Source organism: Oxyura jamaicensis, chromosome 22 (assembly GCF_011077185.1).
Source record: "Oxyura jamaicensis isolate SHBP4307 breed ruddy duck chromosome 22, BPBGC_Ojam_1.0, whole genome shotgun sequence".
Lineage (NCBI taxonomy): Eukaryota > Metazoa > Chordata > Aves > Anseriformes > Anatidae > Oxyura > Oxyura jamaicensis.
Genome location: NC_048914.1, coordinates 8,295 through 31,052, shown reverse-complemented (window position 1 = coordinate 31,052; position 22,758 = coordinate 8,295). Strand labels below are relative to the sequence as shown.

At 45.5% G+C, this 22,758-nt stretch overlaps 2 long non-coding RNA genes across 2 annotated transcripts; one reads left to right on the top strand and one right to left on the bottom strand.

Annotated features, from left to right (window-relative positions):
• The first annotated feature begins 1,302 nt into the window (after positions 1–1,302).
• On the top strand, positions 1,303–21,341 carry LOC118177526. The gene is made up of 3 exons (XR_004755835.1): positions 1,303–1,313; positions 13,519–13,527; positions 20,939–21,341. It is a non-coding gene; the product is annotated as an uncharacterized LOC118177526 (long non-coding RNA).
• LOC118177525 lies at positions 14,985–22,401 on the bottom strand. Its single transcript, XR_004755834.1, has 3 exons — positions 22,255–22,401; positions 16,441–16,443; positions 14,985–14,996 (listed from the first exon to the last, which is right to left on the bottom strand). It is a non-coding gene; the product is annotated as an uncharacterized LOC118177525 (long non-coding RNA).
• Positions 22,402–22,758: the final 357 nt, after the last annotated feature.

Sequence of the window (22,758 nt, the reverse complement as noted above, 5' to 3'; positions counted from 1 at the left end):
TGTCTGCTTCACCAATTTCTTAACACACCACTTAGAGAGATAACCTGTTTCAGAATGTCCTGATCTTATCTTGACCACTTCTTTAAAACTGTTTGAATATGTACAATACAATGAACAAACCCCCATCATTTATTACAATGATTCATCATTTATTACAATTTATTACTTTTTCTATATCATTTATTTTGTTCATTGAATCTTTGTAATACCTGGCTGCTAAGAACCAGCTTTTCTGTGATGTCTTCATCTGTATTTACCGGATCATACCTAGCACGGAGGACCATTAAATGCGCTGCCTCCAAACGATTCTTTACAATAGCTATTAGTTTTTTAAGAATACATGGTCCAAACGTTAATGCTATTATTAACAATAATAAGGGTCCTGCCACGGTTGACAATAAGGTAGTAAGTCAAGGTGAATAATTAAACCAAGATTCATACCAATTCTGTCAGTCCTCACACTCTTGCTTTCTTTTTTTCAATCTTTCTCTGAGTTTAGCCATTATGTCTCTTACCACTCTGGTGTGATCCACATACACACAACATTCTACCTTCAGAGCCACGCATAACCCACCCTGTTGCAAAAATAATAGGTCTAATCCTCTACGATTCTGTAATATGACTTCTGAGAGGGACCTCACAGATTTTTCTAGAGCAGAAATAGACTGCTCAAGTCGGGTCAAGTCCTCATCTACGGCAATACGTAGAGAGGTGAATTCCTGATTTTGTTTGATTAGCGAAGCGACCCCAGTAACAACTCCCACTGCTCCCAAAATTAATAAAGTGGCCAGATTTAGGGCTGTAAACGGTTCCCCCCCCCCCCCCCTTTTTTTTTTTTTCCAAATGATAGCTTGCTACCGTGTGTTGGGTATACATATATTCTTCAGGGTGATATAAGATTCTTCGTATAATTATTACCTGTACACAAAAATCATGAGACGCGTTGAAAAGTTTTAGCGACAGACAAGGAGTTACCCCTACAGACGAACAAACCCACCTAGTGTTGTTAGCTGGGATTAACCATTCGGCTGATTGTTTTCCGATACTGTAGTAATTTTACTACAGTAAAATTTACTACAGGCTGGATTCTCTGAACACTTCCTGATAATACCTTATTTGTTCCTACTGCCTGGGGCCTATTGGCATCCTCCCTTTTTATCAGTATGAGACCCCCCTTTTCTTGGAAATTCAGAAAAGTCACTTTACCACTGTTGCCCAGGCCCATGGCCTTTTCCAATTTGACCCAGTTTTGGTTTGGGGGTATTTTGGGGGTTAGTCTGGAGACAAAGATCACATTAAGTTATTTGAATGATGTTAGCATATAAGTTCTTGGCAATAATTTTTCAAATTAGATAGTTATACAAAGCATCTATTCCTCAATGTGTCCTCCGGTGTTTTTCCTTTACTGGGGACCACAATAAATTGGAGGGGATGACTAGCTTCCACTTCCCTTCTTTGGTAATAGTTCATCCCTCTTGGTTATATTTTCCCTTTTGACTTTCAATTAATTTTCTATCCTTTTTGTTATATACAGGCTTACCTTCAAGGGGAATCTGCCTGTCTGGAGCCAGGGCTCCCTCAGTTGCTACCTCATTTTCTGCTGCTTCTTTTGCCTCTCTGTCCACCAGATCATGTCCTTCCACCAATTCTGAGCTCACCTTCTGGTGTGCCTTCTTGGTATTTCAAGAACCTTTGTAGGGAAAGCCAGTGACCGCCTTTCACTTCCAGCACCGCAGACACTGTGTGAGACACTAGCACAGTTATTTTCTGGCCCAAGGTGAACTTGCGTGCCTCCTGGATATTTAGCACCATTGCTGCAACAGCTCTGAGGCATCCTGGCCATCCCTTGGCAGCAGCATCCAGCTGCTTAGAAAAATAAGCAACTGTCCTTCGATATGGGCCCAGGTCCTGTGCTAGTATTCCCAGGGCAATCCCCGTCCAGGCCACGCATGCTGCTTCTGTCTGGGTGGCTATGAGGAGGTCATCTACATACTGCAACAGCCTTCCTTCTCCTGATGGGGCTTCCCAGGTCTCCAAGTCCTTGCAAGTAGTTCTCCGAACAAGGTGGGTGAGTTCTTAAATTCCTGAGGCAACCTTGTCCATGTGAGCTGTGTTTTGCGCCCACTCTTAGGGCTTGTCCAATCAAATGCAAAGATTTTCTGGCTGGCTTCATGGAGAGGGAGGCAAAAGAAGGCATCCTTCAGGTCTAAAACAGTAAACCAAGTTAGTTCTGGTGTTAAGCATTTTAATCAATTATCAGGCTAATTCCTTCTCTGTCTTCTTTTTCAAGGGGTACTGTTTAATTCTGCCTGGCTGTTTTCCTTTTTAATTTGTATTGGAAGTGCTTTTTTTTTTTTTTTTTTTTTTTTTTTGCCTTCCCTGGTACATCCAGAAAACACTTGACTTAGGATTTCCTCACTAATTTCCTCTTTGGTCTCAATAGCTGTCAGTATCAAACTCAACACTTCCACATATCTTTGATCATTTATCTCCAGAATAATCTCCCCATTGTTAAATGAAATGGTTGCTTGTAATCTTTCCAATAAATCTCTCCCTAGGAGTGACTCCAGGAGGTGGGCATGTATAGGAATTTGTGAATGCCCCACTGTTTCCCATATTTATATTTCAATGGTTTGCAGAAATACACTATTTCAGATTGGCCAGTTGCCCGCTTCACTACAATGTAATCATTCCCCACTGATCTGCATGTTTAACTGAGGAAGGTAAAAGTCCTCTCTCCTTCCAAATTGCCCCGTGTGCATGCTTCACACCAAAGGTGTATTTCAAATCTGTCCAAATGTTTGCCAGCTCAAGAGCTCTTATCAAGGTGATGATTTCCGCCTTTTGGGCTGTTTATTACCGCATATCCTGTGAAGCAAAATCCCCAGCGGACAAAGCTGCTGCCATCTATGTACCAATCCTCCACATCTTCTAGGGGTGTTTCCCAGAAGTCTGGTCAGCTGGAGTATACCGTGTTCATGGTCTTGATGAAAGATCTGGTGATCTGGAAACAGTTACTGAGGAAAGAGGCTAGGTTCATAGTATTAGTGTCAAAAAAATATATATATTAGTAAACTAATAGTCCATGATACGTGTTCCTTTTCTTCTTCAGTAGATATCTTTTGTTTATTGCAACAGTGTCGCCTTTTACTGAAGGTGTCTGTCAAACTTCAAGATCACAGGCTAGTTGTTTCCTGAATATGGTGGGGTTATTTTTGAACCCCTGTGGTAACACTGTCCAAGTAATCTGAGTTTTCTGTCCTCTATTAGGATTTTTCCATTCAAAGGCAAAGTGTTTCTGTTTTTCATTTGCCACGGGCAGGCAGAAAAAGGCATCCTTTAAATCTAGTACCATGAACCAAACTTGACTATTTTTCTAATTTTGTAATTCCAATCATTTTTCCCAATTTAAATTTCAAGCATTGCAAAAAAAAAAAAAGCCTTTTCCTGTTAGCCAGTTGTTCCTATGACATTTACAGAGTAATTAACACAGAGAAAGAAGCTCCCTTAACCAACAAAAAAATCAAGGCCCTCTCTTTGTTCTCTAGCTTTATTTCAACCAGTGGACCTACTAGGGTAGATGCCTAGGTCTCCATTATTCCTGACTGTTGTAAGTTTATCCTGCAGCCGAAGACAATTTCTTTCTGATATCAGTGGGCTAATTGCCCTAGAAAGAGGCTAGCCAATTTTTTCTTCATTGCATTTCAAAAGTTAGTTCAAAAAATCCATAGGGGTTTCTTTTGGATCTTGTTGGAACAAATTCTCAATTCCCAATTTAACCAGATTTCTGTATAGACGTTCATAATTTTTGGACTGATTAGGGTCTCAGTTGGAGGTGTCGGTCAGGGGAATGCAATCGTTGAAAGTTCCCTGAGCGATCCCATTGGCAATCTGAGCTCACATATGAACTCAGGTTGTTTTAAGAGTTAGCTGCTTTTCTGTTTCCATGACAACTCTTTTGGACCCATCATGGTCCCTCTGCCCCAGAGGGCTCACAACCGTGATTTTGAGATCTCAGCCTCAGGTTTGAGATCTCAGCCTCAACGGATTCTCCAAATTCCTCAATGACAATGAACAAACCCCCACTAATTTGTCACAATCCCTCCTTTTTCTTTTTTTAACATATCTTGTTCATTGAATTTTTGCAATATTTGCTTGCTGAGCATCAAAGTTTCTGCGTCGTCCTCCTCCTGGTCAAGAGATTCATACTTGGCACGCACAAGCATAAGATGAGCAGCTTCTAATCGGCTTTTTACAATTGCAATTACCCTTCAAGGGGAATCTGCCTGTCTGGAGCCAGGGCTCCCTCAGTTGCTACCTCATTTTCTGCTGCTTCTTTTGCCTCTCTGTCCGCCAGACACATGCTTAAGGTGCTAGCCACAAAAGTATACACCAACACTACCCTACAGAAGGTTTCCTTCTGACTTATAGGCAGCACCAAATGACTGGTCTACCAAACAAACAAACCAAAACAAAGAATATCGTCACTTACAGCAATGGAATCCTTGTCTGCCTCCACAGTGATCCGTTGAGTCAAGGAGTCCCTCTGGGAAATCCCGGGGGTACCCTAGGGAGTCCTATTCCCAGCGGGTCCTGCAGCCGGGCAGAGAGTTTGTCCCATCTGGGGTGCCAGATTGATTTAAAGAACGAAGTCAAAATTTCTTCTTAGTGACGAAGTATTCTTTATTGACAGCGCTGGATGCACGGGGGATCCTTCCACCTAATGTGCATACCCAAAGTGACAAACTATCTCACAGCAGAACAACGAATATTCAATTAACGCCTATACATATTAATTACCTAAACCCGCCTACTCACGCTTCTTATACTAATTAGCTTATCAGTCCTTTGTGCTTGCGCAGATTCTTCCAAGAATTGTGGGCAGGGGTCTTCAGGACGTGGGCAGTGGTCTTTGGGAGGAAAGCCATATGTCTTCCTCATAGTATACTTCTCACCCTTTATCTAGAATGTAGTGAGTTTGCAAGTTTGCAATGTCCTTATCAGTCTGAGCTAATTTGTGTCCTTGTTGTCCATCTGTTTCCTGCCTGAGACGGGATGTCTGGCAAGTTTTTGTTACTTAGTTTGACTCCTAATTACTGGCCCTTGAGCACTGGAGTCAATCTCACTATCTGACTCCCCTGAAAATTGGGGATCAGCGGGTTCTGGAAGGGAGAGGGCCGTGGGCATAGGAGGGGTTATGTAGGGAGGTGGTGCCACGTCTCCCTTTCCCTCCTTTTTCTCTTAGGAGATACAGATTAGCTCCAGTTTCTGAGTTAATCCAAAGGTGTGCCTATTCACTTTACTTTACTCTTTCCCCGCCTAGAAGGGGAATCACTAATCATTTTAATCATTAGTCCCAGTGGACTATCCGGTAAACTCACACTAGAGTTTCCCTTAGCCGTGGGACCAGAAGGCTTACTTTTCTTCTGTTCCATCTTCCGGAGCACCTTCACACACACACGCACCGCTTCCCCCTTTTCGTGGCCCAGTCCCTCGCGGGATGTGGGAACCGCACTACCGAGGGGTCCGCACTCACCTCATCCTGTTAGCGTAGCAGACACATAACCACAATGTGATTATATGAAGGTGCTTTATTCAGCGCTGGAAACCAGGGGCAGGTGCCCAAATCTGGCTTCAAATCCCGTTACATCCTGACCGCAATTTATACTATTGTGATTACATAAGATGATGCATATTCATTATAGGTTACAACATCAGCCTCGCATTCCATTCTAATTAGCTCTCCTCCCCTTTGCACATGCTCAGTGCCATCTGGTGGTCTTTTAGGTGGTCTTCATGATGAAGTAAAGAGTCCTCCTCTCTCCTGAACTTTTCACCCTTCTCCCCGGCGCATGCTCTCTTCAGTTCCTGGTGCTTATCCAACAGGTTAATCCATCTTCGGCTCTTTATCAAAGGTTGAATTGTACCTGTTATTCTTCAGATGTCCTCCCTATACGTTTTCTCTTAGATATATTGGTTATACTTGTACTCGACCCTTCACCAAGCAGTACAAGATAAGCAGTACAAGATTCAAAATAGAGATAAGATTCAAAATAGAGATAAGCACTACAAGATACAAAATATATGTTAATGCCAACAGTCCCACTGGACGTTTCACATGTCATGCTCCGGGATACCCAACCCCAACTGAACGGATCACTGGCCTATGCTTACTCAATCCTGAGTCTTCGTTCGGTCTTCGTGCACAAAGATTACTTGGGGTTGCCGGCTTTATTTGCTTGTTGCTAATTTTAGGGTTTGTCGGTGAAGGATTTGAGTGAAAATATTCTCAACAGAGGCCACCGGAATCGGCGGGGCGCCCCCTCCAAAGAGCTTCTCCAGTCAAATTGCCTTAATCTGAGTCACGGCACCAAATTTGTTATAAATTAGCTCTCAATTGACAGAGAGGGTCATGCCCAATAATGCAAATGATTTTATTAAGTAAGCAGCCAACAAGCAAAACAGCGCTGGGCAGCCGGGGAGTCTCCGCTCCACCAACGGCATGCACCCAGTCCCCGCCAATGACCCCTTTTATTGTCCCTTAGTTCTGGATTTTGGTTGCACATGCTGTTGCTAGAGGGTCATCCTGTTCCCTCTGGCAGTCGTGAAGATGAAGATCGTAGTCTTCCTCTGCTCGCGAAGATGAAGATCGTAGTCTTCCTCTGCGTTGTTGTTTGACCCTTCTTCCTTATTTGGTAATGCTTGAGCAGGGGATGAAACTGGGGTTTCTGGTTGAGCAACCTCTTTTGTCTGCTTCACCAATTTCTTAACACACCACTTAGAGAGATAACCTGTTTCAGAATGTCCTGATCTTATCTGGACCACTTCTTTAAAACTGTTTGAATATGTACATTACAATGAACAAACCCCCATCATTTATTACACTCACCCTAGGCAACCTCCTGGGTGGACTTTCAAACACATCCTCACCCACCAGTTTCTGAAGCTCCAAGGCCTCAAACCTGTTGTGTGAGTGTGTCTGGGAAGGTGAGGGTGGTAGGGAGGGGGCTTTCCTGCAACACCGAGCAGGGACCTGTTTCCATTCCTCTTCATCTCCTAGGTCCCTCCCTCTGCCCAACAGTGACAGGGCAGGGGGTCCTCCACTAGTTGGGGTGTCTCACCCCGGTGCCTTTCTTTCAGGCCTGGCAGGGAATTGGTCCACCAGTCTAACTCCTGCTCAAAATCGCTGATAGCCCTTAACCTCTCCACCTCCTCCTTGAGCTCTGCCACCAGGCTGACCAGGTCATCCACCTGCTCACACCTCACACACACGGAGTCTCTGCCACCCTCTGATGGCAGCAACAGGCTCAGGCACTCCCTGCATCCAGAGACCTGAACTGCTGCATTTTTGAGCGGGCACTCAGTCTGGGTTGCCACAGACTTTCTAGAAAGAGCTTTCTGTCCGGCGCAGACCATGGTGGTTTAGCTGTAGGCTGACAGCTGATAGATGAGCTATTCTCCTGAGTGAAGGGGGGGGTGGGGGTGGGGGAGGGAGGGGGATGCTCTGCCCTGTCCAAGCACACCTTGCCTCAACACACATCACTGTGCAGTCACTATTCCTTGCTGGATGGGAAGTACCTCACAGGTGCTTGTGGCAATTGTGTTGTGGTGTCTTGTGTCTTCCTTTATCTCCTGACTGCTTCCAGTGTTGAGATCTTCTTGGTGATTAAATGCTGATCATGATCCCAGCAGCTGCGAGTCATGCGCATGGTTCTTTAGATTTCCATGAGCCTGGTCTCTCAGTTTGGAGAGAGGGTGGAGAAAAGAAACTTCCTGCACCCAGATTCACGTCCTGACTCATGCTGGTGTGTTTTCAGACTGTTCCCCGAATGTCCAGACAGAGAAGGAAGGCAGCACAAGGAAACTCCCTGCAAGAGGCTTAAATTGCCATAGCTTACTTCTGAAGATCATAGACACACAGGACAGGCATGTACCATGGACCGAGATAATTCTTGCGTCTCTTTTGATTGCAGATGACCATGTGGGGGTATCTTAGGAAAAGGACGTACGCGCTAAATACTTAGATGTTTAGTTTGAAAAGATCTGTTTACTGTGTGTCCATTTTTCTGTTTTGAGTGTGTGGTGGTTTTACCGTGCTAGGCAGTTGAACACCACAACCGCGCTCTCACTCCCCCTCCTCAGATGAGGAGGGGAAGAAGTAAAGGAGAGAACAACTCACGGGTTGAGATAAGGATAATTTAATTAAAGAGAAAAAATATTATTAAGGAAATATTATTACTAATTAAATAATTCAACTAAAAGGAAAAAAGGGAAAGGGGAAGAGGGAGTGGGAAAGGGAACAACAAAACAAAACAAGTAAAGGCTATGTGGAAATGCAGAGGAAAGAAATTACTCTCTACTTCCCACAAATGAGCGATGCTTGACCACGTCCTTGAAGCAGGGCCTCAACGCACGTAGCCGGTGTTCGGGAGGAGGACAGACGTTTTCACAACGAGAGCCCACCCCTCCCCTCTTCTTCCTTTTTCCACCTTTTATTGCTGAGTGTGACATCATATGGTATGGAATATCCCTTTGGTTGGTTTAGGTCAGCTGCCCTGCTGATGTTTCTTTCTCACTTTTTTGCCCACCCCCTAGGAGGGTCGGAGAGAGTCCTGATGCTGTGCCAGCACTTCTCAGCAGCAGACACAACACTGGTGTGATACCACTGCTGTTCTAGCTACAAGTGCAGAGCGCAGCACTGTATGGGCTGCTGCAGGGAAAGTTAACATCCCAGCCAGACCCAGTACAGAGTGTTTCGAAGATGTGCATTTCTCTGAATCTTACCAATTCCCTGTTCACATCCATAGTCTCATGGAGCATGCCAGAAACTTTATTTGGGCATAGTTTACTTCAGAAAAAAAATAATGAAACAAAACAAAATAAAAAACCAGTAACCCATTTTGAAAAATAGCTCTTTCATGAGTTAGATCATTGGTCATAACAGAATGGCTTTCTGGTTGCATCTGTAAGAACTTGGGAGCAAAAAATTGCTGACGAACCTTCGGGGTGTGGTGGTTTTACTTGGGTGGGCGGCCGAGCTCCACCACAACCGCTCTCTCACTCCTTCTTCTCAAAGAGGAAAGGGGAGAAAATACGGTGAAAAGGGCTCAAGGGTTGAGATAAGGATGAGGAGATTGTGCAGTAATTATTGTTATGGGCAAAACAGACTCAGCATAGGGCAATAGTAAGATTTATTGCTTATTACTAACAAGCTAGAGAAGTGAGAAACAAAGAAAAGAAACCAAAAGCACCTTCCCCCCCCATCCACCCTCTTCCACCTCCTCCCCCTGAGCGGCGCAGGGGAAGGGGGGAATGGGGATTATGATCAGTCTATAGCGCTTCTCCGCTGCTCCTTCTCAGTCACTATCGTCCCCTGTGCTGTGGGGTCCCTCCGATGGGATGCAGTCCTTGGTGAACTGATCCAGTGTGGGCTGCCCATGGAATCTGCTCCGGCAGGGGTCTTCCATAGGCCGCAGCCTCTGTCGGTGCAGGTCCACCTGCTCCATCATGGTCTCCTCCATGGGCTGCAGCGTGGAACCCTGCTCCACTGTGGGCTGCAGGGGGACAGCCTGCTTCACTATGGGCCTCACCACAGGCCGCAGGGGACTTATGCTCAGGCGCCTGGAGCACCTCTCCCCCTCCTTCTTCACTGATCTTGGTGCCTGTGAGGCTGTTCCTCACTCCTCTCACTCTCCCAGCTGCTGTGTGGCACAGCGTTTTTTTTTTTTTTTTTTTTTTTTTTTTTTTTTTCTCCTGTCTTAAATCTGATCTCACAGAGTGGCAAAACATCATCACTTATTGGCTCAGCTCTGGTCAGCAGTGGGGCCCCTGCCTAACATGGGGCAGCTTCTTCATTCTCACAGAAGCCTCCCTGATGGCCCTGCTACCAAAACCTTGCCACGTAAACCCTCTACAAGGAGATGCATGGGGAGGCATGTAGTACTCAGCACTTTTTGATGGGAGGAAGTGGTGCCGTATGTGTTTGTCTAGGGTCCTACTTAGGGTTCGGTTCAGTGTTCCAGTTAGGGTTACGTTTAGGGTTGTTTGACAAAGGGATTCCTTTTATATTAATATAGAGAGCATTTGAAACAGTCTTTAAATGCTTGATGGCTGAACAGTCTGCTGGATATTAAAAAAAAAAAAAAAAAAGAAGTTGATAGACTTTTTTTTCCATTTTTGAATAACCACTAGGAAAGAAAGCCTGAAATAAAGAGGCTAAAGGCAAATAATTTTAATTTGATTTGATGATTAAGTGGCAACCACGAGGAAGAGTTGCAAGATGCCTTATTAAATTAAGTCCAACCAAGTAGAAAAAATAAATTTGGACATCTGTATCTTGGAAAAGAATATAGTAGTGGAAAGGAGGTTTAGTAGTCAAGATGGAAGATGATGACGTGAGGCTTACAAGCTAGTAATGTGAAACAGTCTTCCTAAAAAAACCTGCCTGAATAATTCATTTGAATAACATACTATGTTCAGCTATTTCATAACATAGAAACAGTGCTGACTGTTTATTCAGAATAACATAAGTTGGTGATAATACTGAAATATGTTTGCTTCAGACATAGATCTGATTCCTCCTAAGCACACTGAATTCACAGCTATTGATCAACTGAAGAGAAGGAGAGTCAAACAGATGGTCATTCTAGCAAGAGAAGGTGTTCTCGGAGTGTGGAAGTTGTTAAGCAAAAGTGTCACATGCAGGAGTATTGTGAGGGCAGCAAGTGTAGATCTTTCCGTAGTGAAAGAAACAGCCCTGATAATGGCAGAAGACCAGTAAAATATTCAAAGTACAGATCTCAAAGCAGAGGAAGATCAGAACAAGATAGCAATAGATAGTACCATTCCAAAGGGGAAAGAAGTCAGAGCAGAGAAAGATACTATCAAATGAGGCATGGGGATGGGAAAAATGTAGATATTACAATGATTACCATTCACCTCATGCAACAGGAGACAGTAGAGAAAGTTCTCTCACGGTGATACAGACTTTGACCAATTGACTCAAACTTACTACAGCAGGTCACATAAGCGTTATCATTACAAAAGCAGATGGCCTCGCGGTTCCCTCCTGAGAGAGGAAGATGTACATCGCTTTAGCACACCCAGAGCAGACTTGCATCGTTGCTCAGTACCTCAGCAACATTCTGGAAAACATTCTCGTGAAAGACATGCACCTGTGCCAGCTCGTTTGGAGAACTGTCGCCAGAAAAACAAAAAAGAAGGAAACAGAAAAAGACAATATACTCATGTGGAAGGCAGTGAAAGTGAAATAGAAAGGGAACGCAGCAAGATAGAAAAGGAGCTTGTATGTGGTGAAAAAAAAAATGAAAAAATAGAAGAAGTTCTAGAAGAAAAAGAAGTCTAAAGATAAACAAGAAGAGAAGGATTCCAAGTAAGCAGGGATTGCAGCATAATCAGCATTTTTTTTCCTAATTCTTTTCTGGGTGCTTCTCATGTCTTCCCTTTTTTTTCCCTCATAGTTTCTAAGTTAAAAAATGAACTAAGGAAGAACATTGAAAATAATACATTTAATTGTATGTAATTACTTGACGTATATTTCAATCAGAGGAAGAAAGGGAAAGGGGCATGCTAAATGGTGTTGGTATGGCAGTTACACTAAGATGATTTTCCCAAATGACTGAACGTGGTGTGAGTTTTGAATAAAAAAAAGTCAGTTGTTTCTAGCTGCTTTTGAAAATGGTTATAACTTTTCTGTATTGTGATTAGTCAAAATGCTCTATCCTGTCCTTCACATACATTTGCATGTCTGACAAATTTTGCTTTATTTTCTGGTAATACTCTACAAGCCAATTATATAGAATACAAGTTCAACAGAACTTGAAACATCAATACACAAGTAAAAAGCTTTTGAGCCATACAATGCTGCAGCCATTTAAACATGCAAGTGCTCTAAAACTGAGCTGCTCAGGTGAATGAGTTTTTGACATAACAAGTTTGATATCATTGAATGAATTACAGTCTAGTTTAAAGTAAGTAATACGTATATTGCAGAGGAAAGCGGAAACAGTCTGTGAGCAGGGTTCCTGGTGTGAATTCAAATGCTCTTCTCTCTGTACAAGTAATCACAGTTAACGGTGGTAAATCATTCATAAATTGAAGGTCACATTCTATTCATCACTTTAATCTGTTTCCCATGGGAAGTAAAGTTTAGAGATGGAATAATTTATTCTATTTCATAATTACTTTTTATACTGGAGAAGTTCATGCAAATGTTTTCCTTTTGGGGCTTAGGGTTAATGCAGGAAGATCATGTTACTGGTGATAAGCAAATGAGTGTACTAGTACAACTGGGGTGCAGTGGGGGATTTGGATGTTCTGAGAAGTTGAGTGATTTTTCTTTTTCTCCTGGCATCATCTGCTAAGCACATCGTATGTTTTTAAGGTGGTCAAGAAAATGAAAATGCACAGTATTAATAGCCAGAGATAGTGAAATCTGAATGTAGATGACTTCTCTAAGTATGCATCTTGGTGTGCGCACCATCAGGAGATGTCACTGAGGACCATAGATGGCTATTTTGACTGGAACACTTGTAATTTACAATACTCCTTTGTGCCTCTGTACTGCTTTTAATCCAGAAAAAAAGTCTCGGACTTGTACTAAAGTTACATTCTGAAGGATATATTTACATTCTGATCTGAGGCTTTATCAAACCTGACTGTACAGCACTGTAGCAGCAGCAATGTAGATTTCAAAAATACTGGTGAATTTTTTAGCTGCCTTATGCTGAGCTACCACTGTTGCAGATTCACAGAATGGCTTGGGTTGGAAGGGACCTCAAAGATGATGTAATTCCAGACCCCCTGCCAGGGGTGGGAACACCTCCCACCGGACCAGGATCCTCAAAGCCTCATCCAGCCTGGCCTTAAACACTTTGAGGGATGGGGCATCCACAGCTTCTGGGAAACCTGTTCCAGTGCCTCAGTGCCCTCTGAGTAAAGAACTTCTTCCTGATGTGTAATCTAAACTTGCTCTCTTTTGGTTTAAAGATATTCCCCCTTGTCCTATCACTACTCCCCCTGGGGAGATCCTCCCCACCTTTCCTGTAGGCCCCTGTTAGGTACTGAGAGGCTGCTATAAGGTCTCCCTGCAGCTTTCTCTTCCCCTGGCTGAACAACCTCAACTCCCTAATCCTGTCCTTGTAGGAGAGGGGCTCCAGCCCCTTGGTCATCTTTTTGGCCCTTCTCTGGACTCGTTCTAATAGGCCCATGTCTTTCTTGTGCTGGGGGCTCCACAGCTGAACACAGTGCTCCAGGTGGGGTCTCAAAAGCAGTAAGACTTTGAAATCATTTTCTCCAGGCAGTGAGCAGTTTAAGTTTGCTCACACAGCAGCAGCAGTGCTGCTCACTACAGCTGAAATATATTCTCAATCCTGGGTGCTTGTAAGAGGCATGAGTGCCTTATGCCAAATTCTAGCCGAAATTCTAAACCAAGTGCAGGTGTGAGATTGTGATGCCTGTCCTGGCTTGTGCAGGTAGTAGAAAGGTTAGATGATTAAGTCTAATTCTGTTGTGGCCTGTATGGCCCCCACTTTTCCCCACATGTTTTATACATGTGTGTTCCCAGAAAGGTCTACTGTGAGGAGTACTTTACTGTCAGTGGACAAATCATGGCTCACAGTAAAAGCCGTTGTTGACTCACATATGAATTTTCCTCTTTCTGCAGCAAAAGAACTTATTGAGCTTTCTAGAGATCTGAAGAGTTTCTTTCCCTGACTTAGACAACCCTTACAGCCCTAACCCTACAAACTCTTGCAGCCCCCTCTTTCTTTTAACCCTTTTTAGAGAGTTTGAGTTTTTCTCTTACTGACAGAACCCTTACAGCTCTAACCCTAAAAACCCTTACAGTCTAGCTGTACAAACCTCACCCTTTGTTGCGCAGCCCTACCCTCAGAGACACACCCCCCGCCTTGCGCAGCCCTACCCCCAGAAACACCACCCCCCTCCTTGCGCAGCCTTAACCCCCAAAACACATGCACCCCCACTCATTGCGCACCCCTACCCCAAGAAACACACACACACCCCTGGTTGTGCACCCCTACCCAAAAGAAACCCAAAGAAACACCACTTCTTGTTGCTCCCCTGCCCCCAGAAAAATAATCCCCCCCCCCCCCCCGCTGTGTACCTCTACCCGCAGAAACACACATCCCCCCCTTGTTGCAAACCTCTAATCAAAGAAACACAATCACACTCCCCCCTTCTTATGCTCCCCTATCCAAAGAAACATCCCCCCTTGTTGTACACCCCTACCCCCAGAAACACACACAACCCCCCTCCCTTGTTGTGCAGACCTACCCCATGAAACACCCCGCCCTTGTTGTGCACCCCTACCCCCAGAAACACCCCCCCCTTTTTGTGCACCATTACCTGCAGAAACACACATCCCCCCCTTGTTATGCACCCCTACCCTGAGAAACACACACCCCTTGTTGCGAACCCCTACCCCCAGAAACACCCCCCCTTATTGAGCACCCTGACCCCTAAAAAACCCCCCCCCCCCCACCTTGTTGTGCCCCCCACGGGGCCCAGGGGTCGCCACCCAGCATCCACCGCGGGGCCTGAGGGCCTGCCAAGGGTTGTCTTGGAATCTGTTCTGGGGACAAGATGAGGGAACATAAGCTGGGAACCAGATCCAGGGAGCAGATCTGAGCAGATCTGGGGACCAGATTTGGGGACCATGTGTGGGGACCAGGTGTAGAGGACCATGTCCGGGGGGACACTCTTGAACCCAGGTCTTACAGCCAGCTCTGGGCACCAGATTTGGGACCATCTCTGGGGAGAATATCTGGGGACAAGGTGTGGGGATGTGATCTGAGCATCAGATCAGGGGAGCAGGTCTGGGGACCAGGTGTCTGGAAAAGCCCTGGACCAGATCTGTGGAACAGGTGTGGGCAGCAGTTCAGATGAGCAGGTCTGAGGATCCTCTCTGGGTCCAAGGTCTAGGGACAGGATCTGGGGACAAGCTCTGGGAATCAACTCTGGGGAGCATATCTGGGAACCAGATCTGTGGAGCAGGTCTGGGGAGTAGGTCTGGGGACCAGGTCTGGGACCCCTGGCTGGCCTCCTGGCGCCACGGAGGACCCTCGGCAGTTTGGGCGCCTCAGCAACCCTTGGGCAGGCCCCCACCATAGCATCATACCCCACCAAGGGAAACTTGCTGGGCCTCCTGGCGTGGTGGCAGAGTCCCACCAGAGACCCCCAGGCGGTCCCTGGACGCTGCAACAGACCACACCAAGTGACCCCCAGTGGACCTCGTCCGTCAAGCCCTGACGGATCCCGGTGGACCTCCAGCAGTCACGACCAGCAAGACCCTGGGTGTGGTGGTGGACTCCCACCAGAGACCACCGGGTGGGCCGTTGGGGGCCGTAGTGGACCCCTGCTGGTGACCTCCACTGGGCCCCCAGGTGCCATGACAGACCGCCACCAGCGTCCACCAGCTGGTCCCTGGGTTCCGCAGTGGAACCTGGTGGCGACACTCATCGGGCTCCCAGCTGCCACGACAGTATCCCCCCCGGAAACCCCCAGCAGGCCCCTGTGCGCAGTGGCCGACTGCGCTCATTGACACCCAACAGATCCCTGGGAACCCCCTGATGGTCACCCACAGCAGGCCCCCAGCGCCACAGCATACCCCACCAGGTGAAACCTGCCGTGCACTCTGGGCGCCATGGTGGACCCCAGCCAACAACTCCAGTTGGGCCCCCGGGCACCTCGACAGTTCCCCTCCAGCAGGTCCCCAGGTGCTGTGGCAGACCACACCAGGCAACCCTCAGTGGGCCCCAGAGGGCTGCAGTGAACCCCCTCCGGCGAACCCACCTGGGACCATGGCAGAACACTGCTGGTGAAGAACCCCGGAGAGCCCCTGAGAGACGTGGTGGACCCCCGCATACTAATCCCCCGGTGCCGCAGTGGACCTTGCCAGACAACCCCCAGTGGACCCCAGGCAGTGACCGCCAGTGGACCCCCAGGTGCAATGGTAGACCCCCACTGGGGAAACCCAGGTGGGATCCGTGCTGCTGTGGCAGTATCCTGCTGGAGACCCCTGGCAGGACCCTGTGCTCCATGGCTGACCGTGCTCGTCAATGCATGACTGATCCATGGCGGACACCTGGTGGTAATCTACAGTAGGCCCCAGGACGCCATGGCGGACACTCACTGGTGACCCCAGGCCGGCCCCCAAGTGCCGCAGAGGATCCCTGCCGGTGACACCCGGCAGGCTCCCTGGCTCTGTGGCGGATCTCTGCTGGCTATTCCTGCCGGGCCACTGGTTCCCGCGGTGGATCCCTGCTGGTGACACGATTTGTCTCCAGACCTGCTCTCCAGATCTTGTTCCCACAGCTAGTCCACAGCTCCCCAGAGCTGTTCCGAAGAACCTGGTCCCCAAAGCTTGTCCCAAGTCCTGGTGACCAGTCCTGCTCCCCAGACAAACTGCCCAAGGCTGGTCCCCAGAGCGGGTTCCCAGATCCGGTCGCCTGAACTGGGCACCAGGCCTGTTGGGCAGATATGCTCTCCCAGACCTGCTCCCAAGACCTGCTACCCACACCTGGTCTCCCAACATCTGGTCCCCTGAGCTGGTCCCCATCACTGTTTCCTGGACGTACTCCATTCCAAAACTGGGTTGTAGGTCTGTGGACCTGGTCTTTGGACCGGTTCTGGGGAGCAGGTCTGGGACCACATGTGAGGACTAAGTCACGGAACCAGCTCTGGGGACCAACTGTGTGGAGCAGGTCTTTGGACCAGGTCTAGGGAGCAGCCTTGGGCACCAATACTGGGGAGCTGTTCTCGGGACCACCTCTGGGGAACAGGTGTGGGGACCAGGTTTGGGGAGCACGTCTGGGGAGCAGTTCTTGTGATCAGATCTGGGGAAGAACTCTGTGTACCAGATCTTCGGAACGGGTGTGGGTAGCAGGTCTGGGGAGCAGCTCTGGGCTCCATGTCTGCGGACCCGATCTGGGGATCAGATCTGGGGGACCAGGTCTGGGGAAAATATCTCCGGACAAATTCTAGAGAGCAGGTTTGGGGATCAGATCTGGTGACAAGGTGTGGGGACTAGATCAGGGGACCGGGTCTGGGTAGCAGCTCTGTGGACCAGCCCTTTGACTACCTCTGCGAACCAGCGCTGGGGACCCACTCTGGGGAGATTTTCTGTGTACCAGGAGTGGGTACCAGATCTGGGAACCCATTGTGGAGACAATGTCTGGGGATCAGACCAGGTGAGCAGGTCCAGGGACCAGATCTCGGGAGCAGCCCTGGGGACAAAGTGTGTGTGTTTCTAAGGGCAGGTGTGGGCAACATAGTGGGTGTGTGTGTGTTTCTTGGGCAAGCGGTCAGCAGACTCTGGCCGGCGACCCCCGGCAGGCCCCCGGGTACTGCACAGACGCCAAGAGGTGAAACCCGCAGCCCTCAGCAGACACCGGCCGGTGAACCCCGGTGGACACGAAAGCACCATGGCGGACCCTCGCCTGCGACAGTCGCTGGGCCTCCAGGTGCTGCAGCAGACCCCTGCAGGTGTCCCCAGGCTGGCCCCTGGGTGGTGACTCCCGGCAGACCTTCAGTGGATCCCCGGCCGCGATCCCCTTTGGTATCCTGGGCACTGCGGCGGACCCCCACTGGTGAAATCCGGCAGGTCCCCTGGCACTGCGGCAGATCCCTGCCTATCCCTGGCGGGCCCCCGGTCCCTGCAGTGGACCCCCCGCCAGCGACACCCAGTGGGATCCTGGTTGCCGCAGTGGACATGGCCAGTGACAACCGGCAGGCCCCAGCAGGCCATACCCGGATTTGTCAGAGGCTTTGTTAAACAAAGCTAAGCTTCCATTACGTTTGTTGCTACATCCCTTCAGAGACTTAACAGTAAAGTAGTTTACTTTTTAAATATATATTTATATATATATTTGATACACATATATGTCCTATTTTGGTTTAGACAGACTAAAAAGTAATGAAGTATAATTGCTAAATTTAGCAATTCCAAAAAAAAGTTTGCAAATTAAAAACAAGGTAAAAGAAAGCCTGTGATTGCTACCTAACTGAACTTTGTAAAGGCTTTGGACATGCCTGCCCTTCCATTTATTTTTCTTGGAATGACTAACCAAGATTTGCTTGCTAGTAGTTCTCTGAAACTCTGAATTGAAGTTCTGATTGTTGGACTCAAAACTGTCATATACCTCTTAAAAAGGTGTTTACTTTGCTCTCTTGAAAAGAGGTGCTAATGAGAATATTACTGGCATGAAAATTGCTGTCAGTAGAATCAGAGCACAATATATGATTGAAGCCTTGTTCAGAACTCTTAAGCTGCTCTTCTCCATCTAGTTTGTTTATAATTATTTGAAAGGTGAATATCTAGTGCAACCTTTTTTTTTTTTTTTTTTTTTTTTTTTTTTTTATCCTGTGTTCTTTGACATGTAAGGTTTGCTGTCTAGCATTGTTAATCAAACAAAGTCATCCTGTCTTTGATAATGTCTCTTACCATAGTAGCCATGTTATCATCACTGTATAATTTGATTTCATTAAAGATTTTATTGCATTGAGGATTCATGAGATTGAAATAAGATAATTTTCAATATTACTTACAATTTTTAAGGGAATTTTTAATAGGCATCGTAATTGCTACATGAAAATGGCCTCAAAAAGATAGAATGAAAGATGATAGAGTATCTAGGCTTTTGAAGCTTTTCTGCACTGGACTGGACAATAATGTTCTCCATCAAATGTATTACATGCCTTTTGTTACACTTTTCCCATTGTCGCTTTTCAGCAATTACCAGGAATAACTTCAAGCACCATAGGGAGATGCAGATCCTGCAGGACATATATCACCCTTTAGTTTCTTTCATTGATCAAAGGAGGTCGAAATGCAATCTGGGCTCCAGAGTTAATGATGGGAAGGTTTCTGACAGAAGATGCTTGCATTAATAGCTTTTTCGAGTATTTGCATCATATCCATCCATGGGGTACTCCAAGTGGATGCTAAAATGATAGTTGAGTTCTTCATGTGTTTTTAAATCTCTAGGTTTTCAGTCAGACCTAGCGTGTATTTCCTGAAGGAATAGGTCTTTTTGCAATTCTGTGCGAGACAGAGAGGATGGAATCAAATTACCCTGATTACTTCTGTAATAAAATGAACTTACTCCATCAACTGCTCTTGCAATATGCAAATGGTCCAATGATGACAGCTAATGTCTGCAATCTAAGCCAGATATTAGCATCAACAATACGGATTGAAGGTTCTTGGGAAATACCCTTTTGCATTAGTTTTAAATTTGGAGTTATATTACTACAGAAAATAAAGCTTTTTTGTTTCTACCTATTTACCTTTGATGTTATCTAGGATACTTGAAATGTTATATACCCTAATCTGAATTATTTTCCTTTAATTGCAAGGTCTGCATTAGTTTAGAATCCATAATGGTTTTGGTTTGGTGGCAAAGAGACATTTTGGAAACTTTGTTTTGTAGTTCCTGAAGAATTGATGTAGAATCCTCTGAAACGACCTTCCGGAGAGCCACACAAACGTCCAGAGGTCCAAAATTCTACAGTGGAATTCATTGCTTCTTCTGACTACATGGTGAAAAAAAATATGTTTTCATGGGGATTTTCCACAAAATTGCACATTAATATAAATTAACATTGCTTATTACTCCAGTGGTACATTTTAATTTTCCCAAGAAGGTCCTCTAAGACCAAAGAAAAGTCGCTATTTGAATTTTGGCAAAAGTATATCTTGAGAAATTTGTCAGTTAAAGGCAATTCCAATGGATGGAGCTGTCCTGTGCAGTTTAACATTGTAGAGTCTGTTTGGAGTCTGATGCAATCTAGTTTCTGGGTCTTTCTCACATTAGGAAGAGGTTTTGAAAGACCGGTAGTGAAAGAATGAAAGAATTAAGTTGGGTTCCATTTTGTAGTTAGTAATCTCACAAACATGATCCTAACTAGGAATCAACCTAGAATTGCTGTCGTAGTATCCTTGTTAGAAGGATAAACAAGGCTTGGAAAGAGGTCCTGTTCGTCATGACACTATAACCACAGCAAAAATAAATTGTTCTCTTGAATTAGAATTGGAACAGGGTAGCCAAGATACTTGGAAGTGAACAAATACAGCTTGTTACATGGTTGGAAAAAGGTTGAGGTAGAATATTGCGTTGTCCACATTCAGAAAGAATAGTTTTGAAGAGCAAATTCTGCATTTGGCATAAAAACAATAACACCTAATATTTGAGTTTACTGTTGGAAGGAGAGACTGAAATATCCAATTTCCACTCAGAAGCATAACTTGTGCTTCTTGCAAATGCGGTTTACTAACCACTAGGAATTGTGTTCAGATCTATTCCCATGACTGTTAGTTCTTTAATTTCATTTTATTGCATGATGTGCAGTTTGTATTATTCTAAGTATTCCCTTTGCCCACTTCCCTTTCTAATGACTAAACACTTCTACTATTTCTTTTAATGTGATTTTTGAATTATTTTATTTTTTTTTTTTATTGTTTGTTAGTTTTTACTTTGTTTGTTAGTTTTTACTTTGTAGCTTTGTCCTCCTCAGCCTGCGGTATATTTCTTTCTTTTAGATGTCTCTCATAATGCAGTGGATGCTGGATATTTGACAATACTCGGCAATTCATTGCTGGAAAACCTAGACAAGGAAGATGATAAATTGCAAATGAAGTCAGTTGTTAACCAATGCCAATGAAAACAATGACGTGGAAGGACACAGAGATTGTGAAGTACTCAACCTAGAATGCAGTGTGACTGTTTAGTATCCACACCTGGTGTAGATTTCTGTAGGCTACTGTTTGCTTTTGGTCAGCTGTAATTTAGGAGACAGATGCTTTGCCTAATGTTGAAGGTAAAAGGCCTTGTTGAATTTTAAAATAGCGCACTGACGACCTGCTAGTACTATTGGTTATGAATGTTGTTTTAACAGTTAGTATGATGGGCTTGAGGGCTTTTATTTGGGGATTTTTTTGATATTTTTTTAGCATGCTTTGATGTATTAGGAACCAGAAAAGGATCTTTATTTCTTGCAGTGATGATTTTAAACCTGAAGTTAGCAGGTTGACATAAAGTAGCTAGCCACGGTTAAGCGACTACTGAACTTGCTTCAAAATGCAGTATTAGAATTTCCCATGCATGCTATTGCAGTGTAATAAGGGTTTGCCAATCGCCCACGGGAGGGAAGTGGTTATCCTAGGCTCCAGCAGGGGAAATGGGCAAGAGTGGCCCTAGGTACGTGAGGAAAAAGGTTCCTTTGCATGAGTTGGAGAGGGCAGAAGTAAGGACCATGTTGAGGGGAGAGCAGAATGAGGGAAATTAGCAATTAGAATGAGGAAATGAGAACTGGGGAAAATTGCTGGAGTCGTGGAGGTTGGCCCAAAGCAGATAAGGGCTCCTGTTTGTGTGCTGCATGAAGTGGGGAGAATATGAGCAGCTAAGAATCCCCTTTGGTAAAGGGGCTTGTCACCACTACTTTAGTCACATCCTTAAGCTGTGACCTCATTTGTAGAGGCGCTACTAACTTTTTAAAGCTGTCTTCCTAAGGAAGCAGATAGCAGGTTTCTCTGTTGTTCATGTCTGCCAGTATATCCAGAAAAGCCATAGAGGTTTTTCACAGGGTCAGCCAGGTAAACCTGAAGAAGTTGTTGGATTGTTGTTGTTGTTTGCTCCTTTGGCCTAGAACTTGATGAACTTCTTGATCATTGTGCAGCCATCCATATGGCAGCAGTTAGGTACAGTTTCACATGGCACCTCGACCTTTCTCAGATCTTCCTTTTCTGTTTCCTGCAGCTGAAAGTGCTCTGGGTGTGTTTTGTGTGTTTGATCTGCATGTTGTATAGACTGAAGTTGAGAGCAATCGTCAAGTTTTGTGCTAGCTGGTCTGAGGGAGGCAGAAGCAGACTTTGATGCTAAGGTGCTAAGCAGCAGTGTGTCCAGGGGGCAGTAATATTTCCATTTGGCACGGCTGCTCTCTAAAGCTACATGCATGGAGTCTCATGAACAGCTGTGGCAGTGGAAGAAGGTGCTGTCACTAGCTTGTCACTGCTGCTGTGCCAGAGATGATCATCTCTGTATCTTTGGTAATAGAAACGCCTGTGAGAGAGATTGGTAATTGCTCCAAGCAGTCACTTTGCAATTTGTCCACCCCTGAACGGAAAGGTCGGATTGAGTTGACTATGTAACTTTGCTTTAGGCGCTTGAGCAATGCGTTCTGCCAGCAGAGTTGTAAGCATGATACACCTTTGGCTACTGGGTAAAGGGAATCACCAGGGGATGCTTCCTTCTCCAGCTGGCACAGCTGTATCTACCAGATCTGTAGCCTAGCTTCCAAACATGCTTTTTAGAGGGCCGTGCGCTGCCTCAACAGCACTCTAATTCTATTCTCTAATGAAATGCAGCAGCGGTTTTGCTGTGGCAGCAACTATCCTACAAAGAGGATCGTGTCCTTCACTGCCATTTGGAAGCAGCTGACTTGCACTTATGACCACAGATGTGACAGATTGCTTAGTAATAAAAGATTGTCTGAAAATGGAAGTGTTTCCTTTCTCTGAAGTATGAGAAATGAACTCATTTTCTCCACTGAAATCTCATGGGATATTTAATCTGTTCCCCGAAGCGTCCCGTTTTCTTTAATCATGTAAGAAAGTAGGATGTCACTTGTATTATTGTTTAACATCTGGAAGCATGAGGAGGGTATTCAAAGGACCTTGTGCTCTTCTAAAGTTTTTTTTTTTTTTTTTTTTTTTTTTTTTTT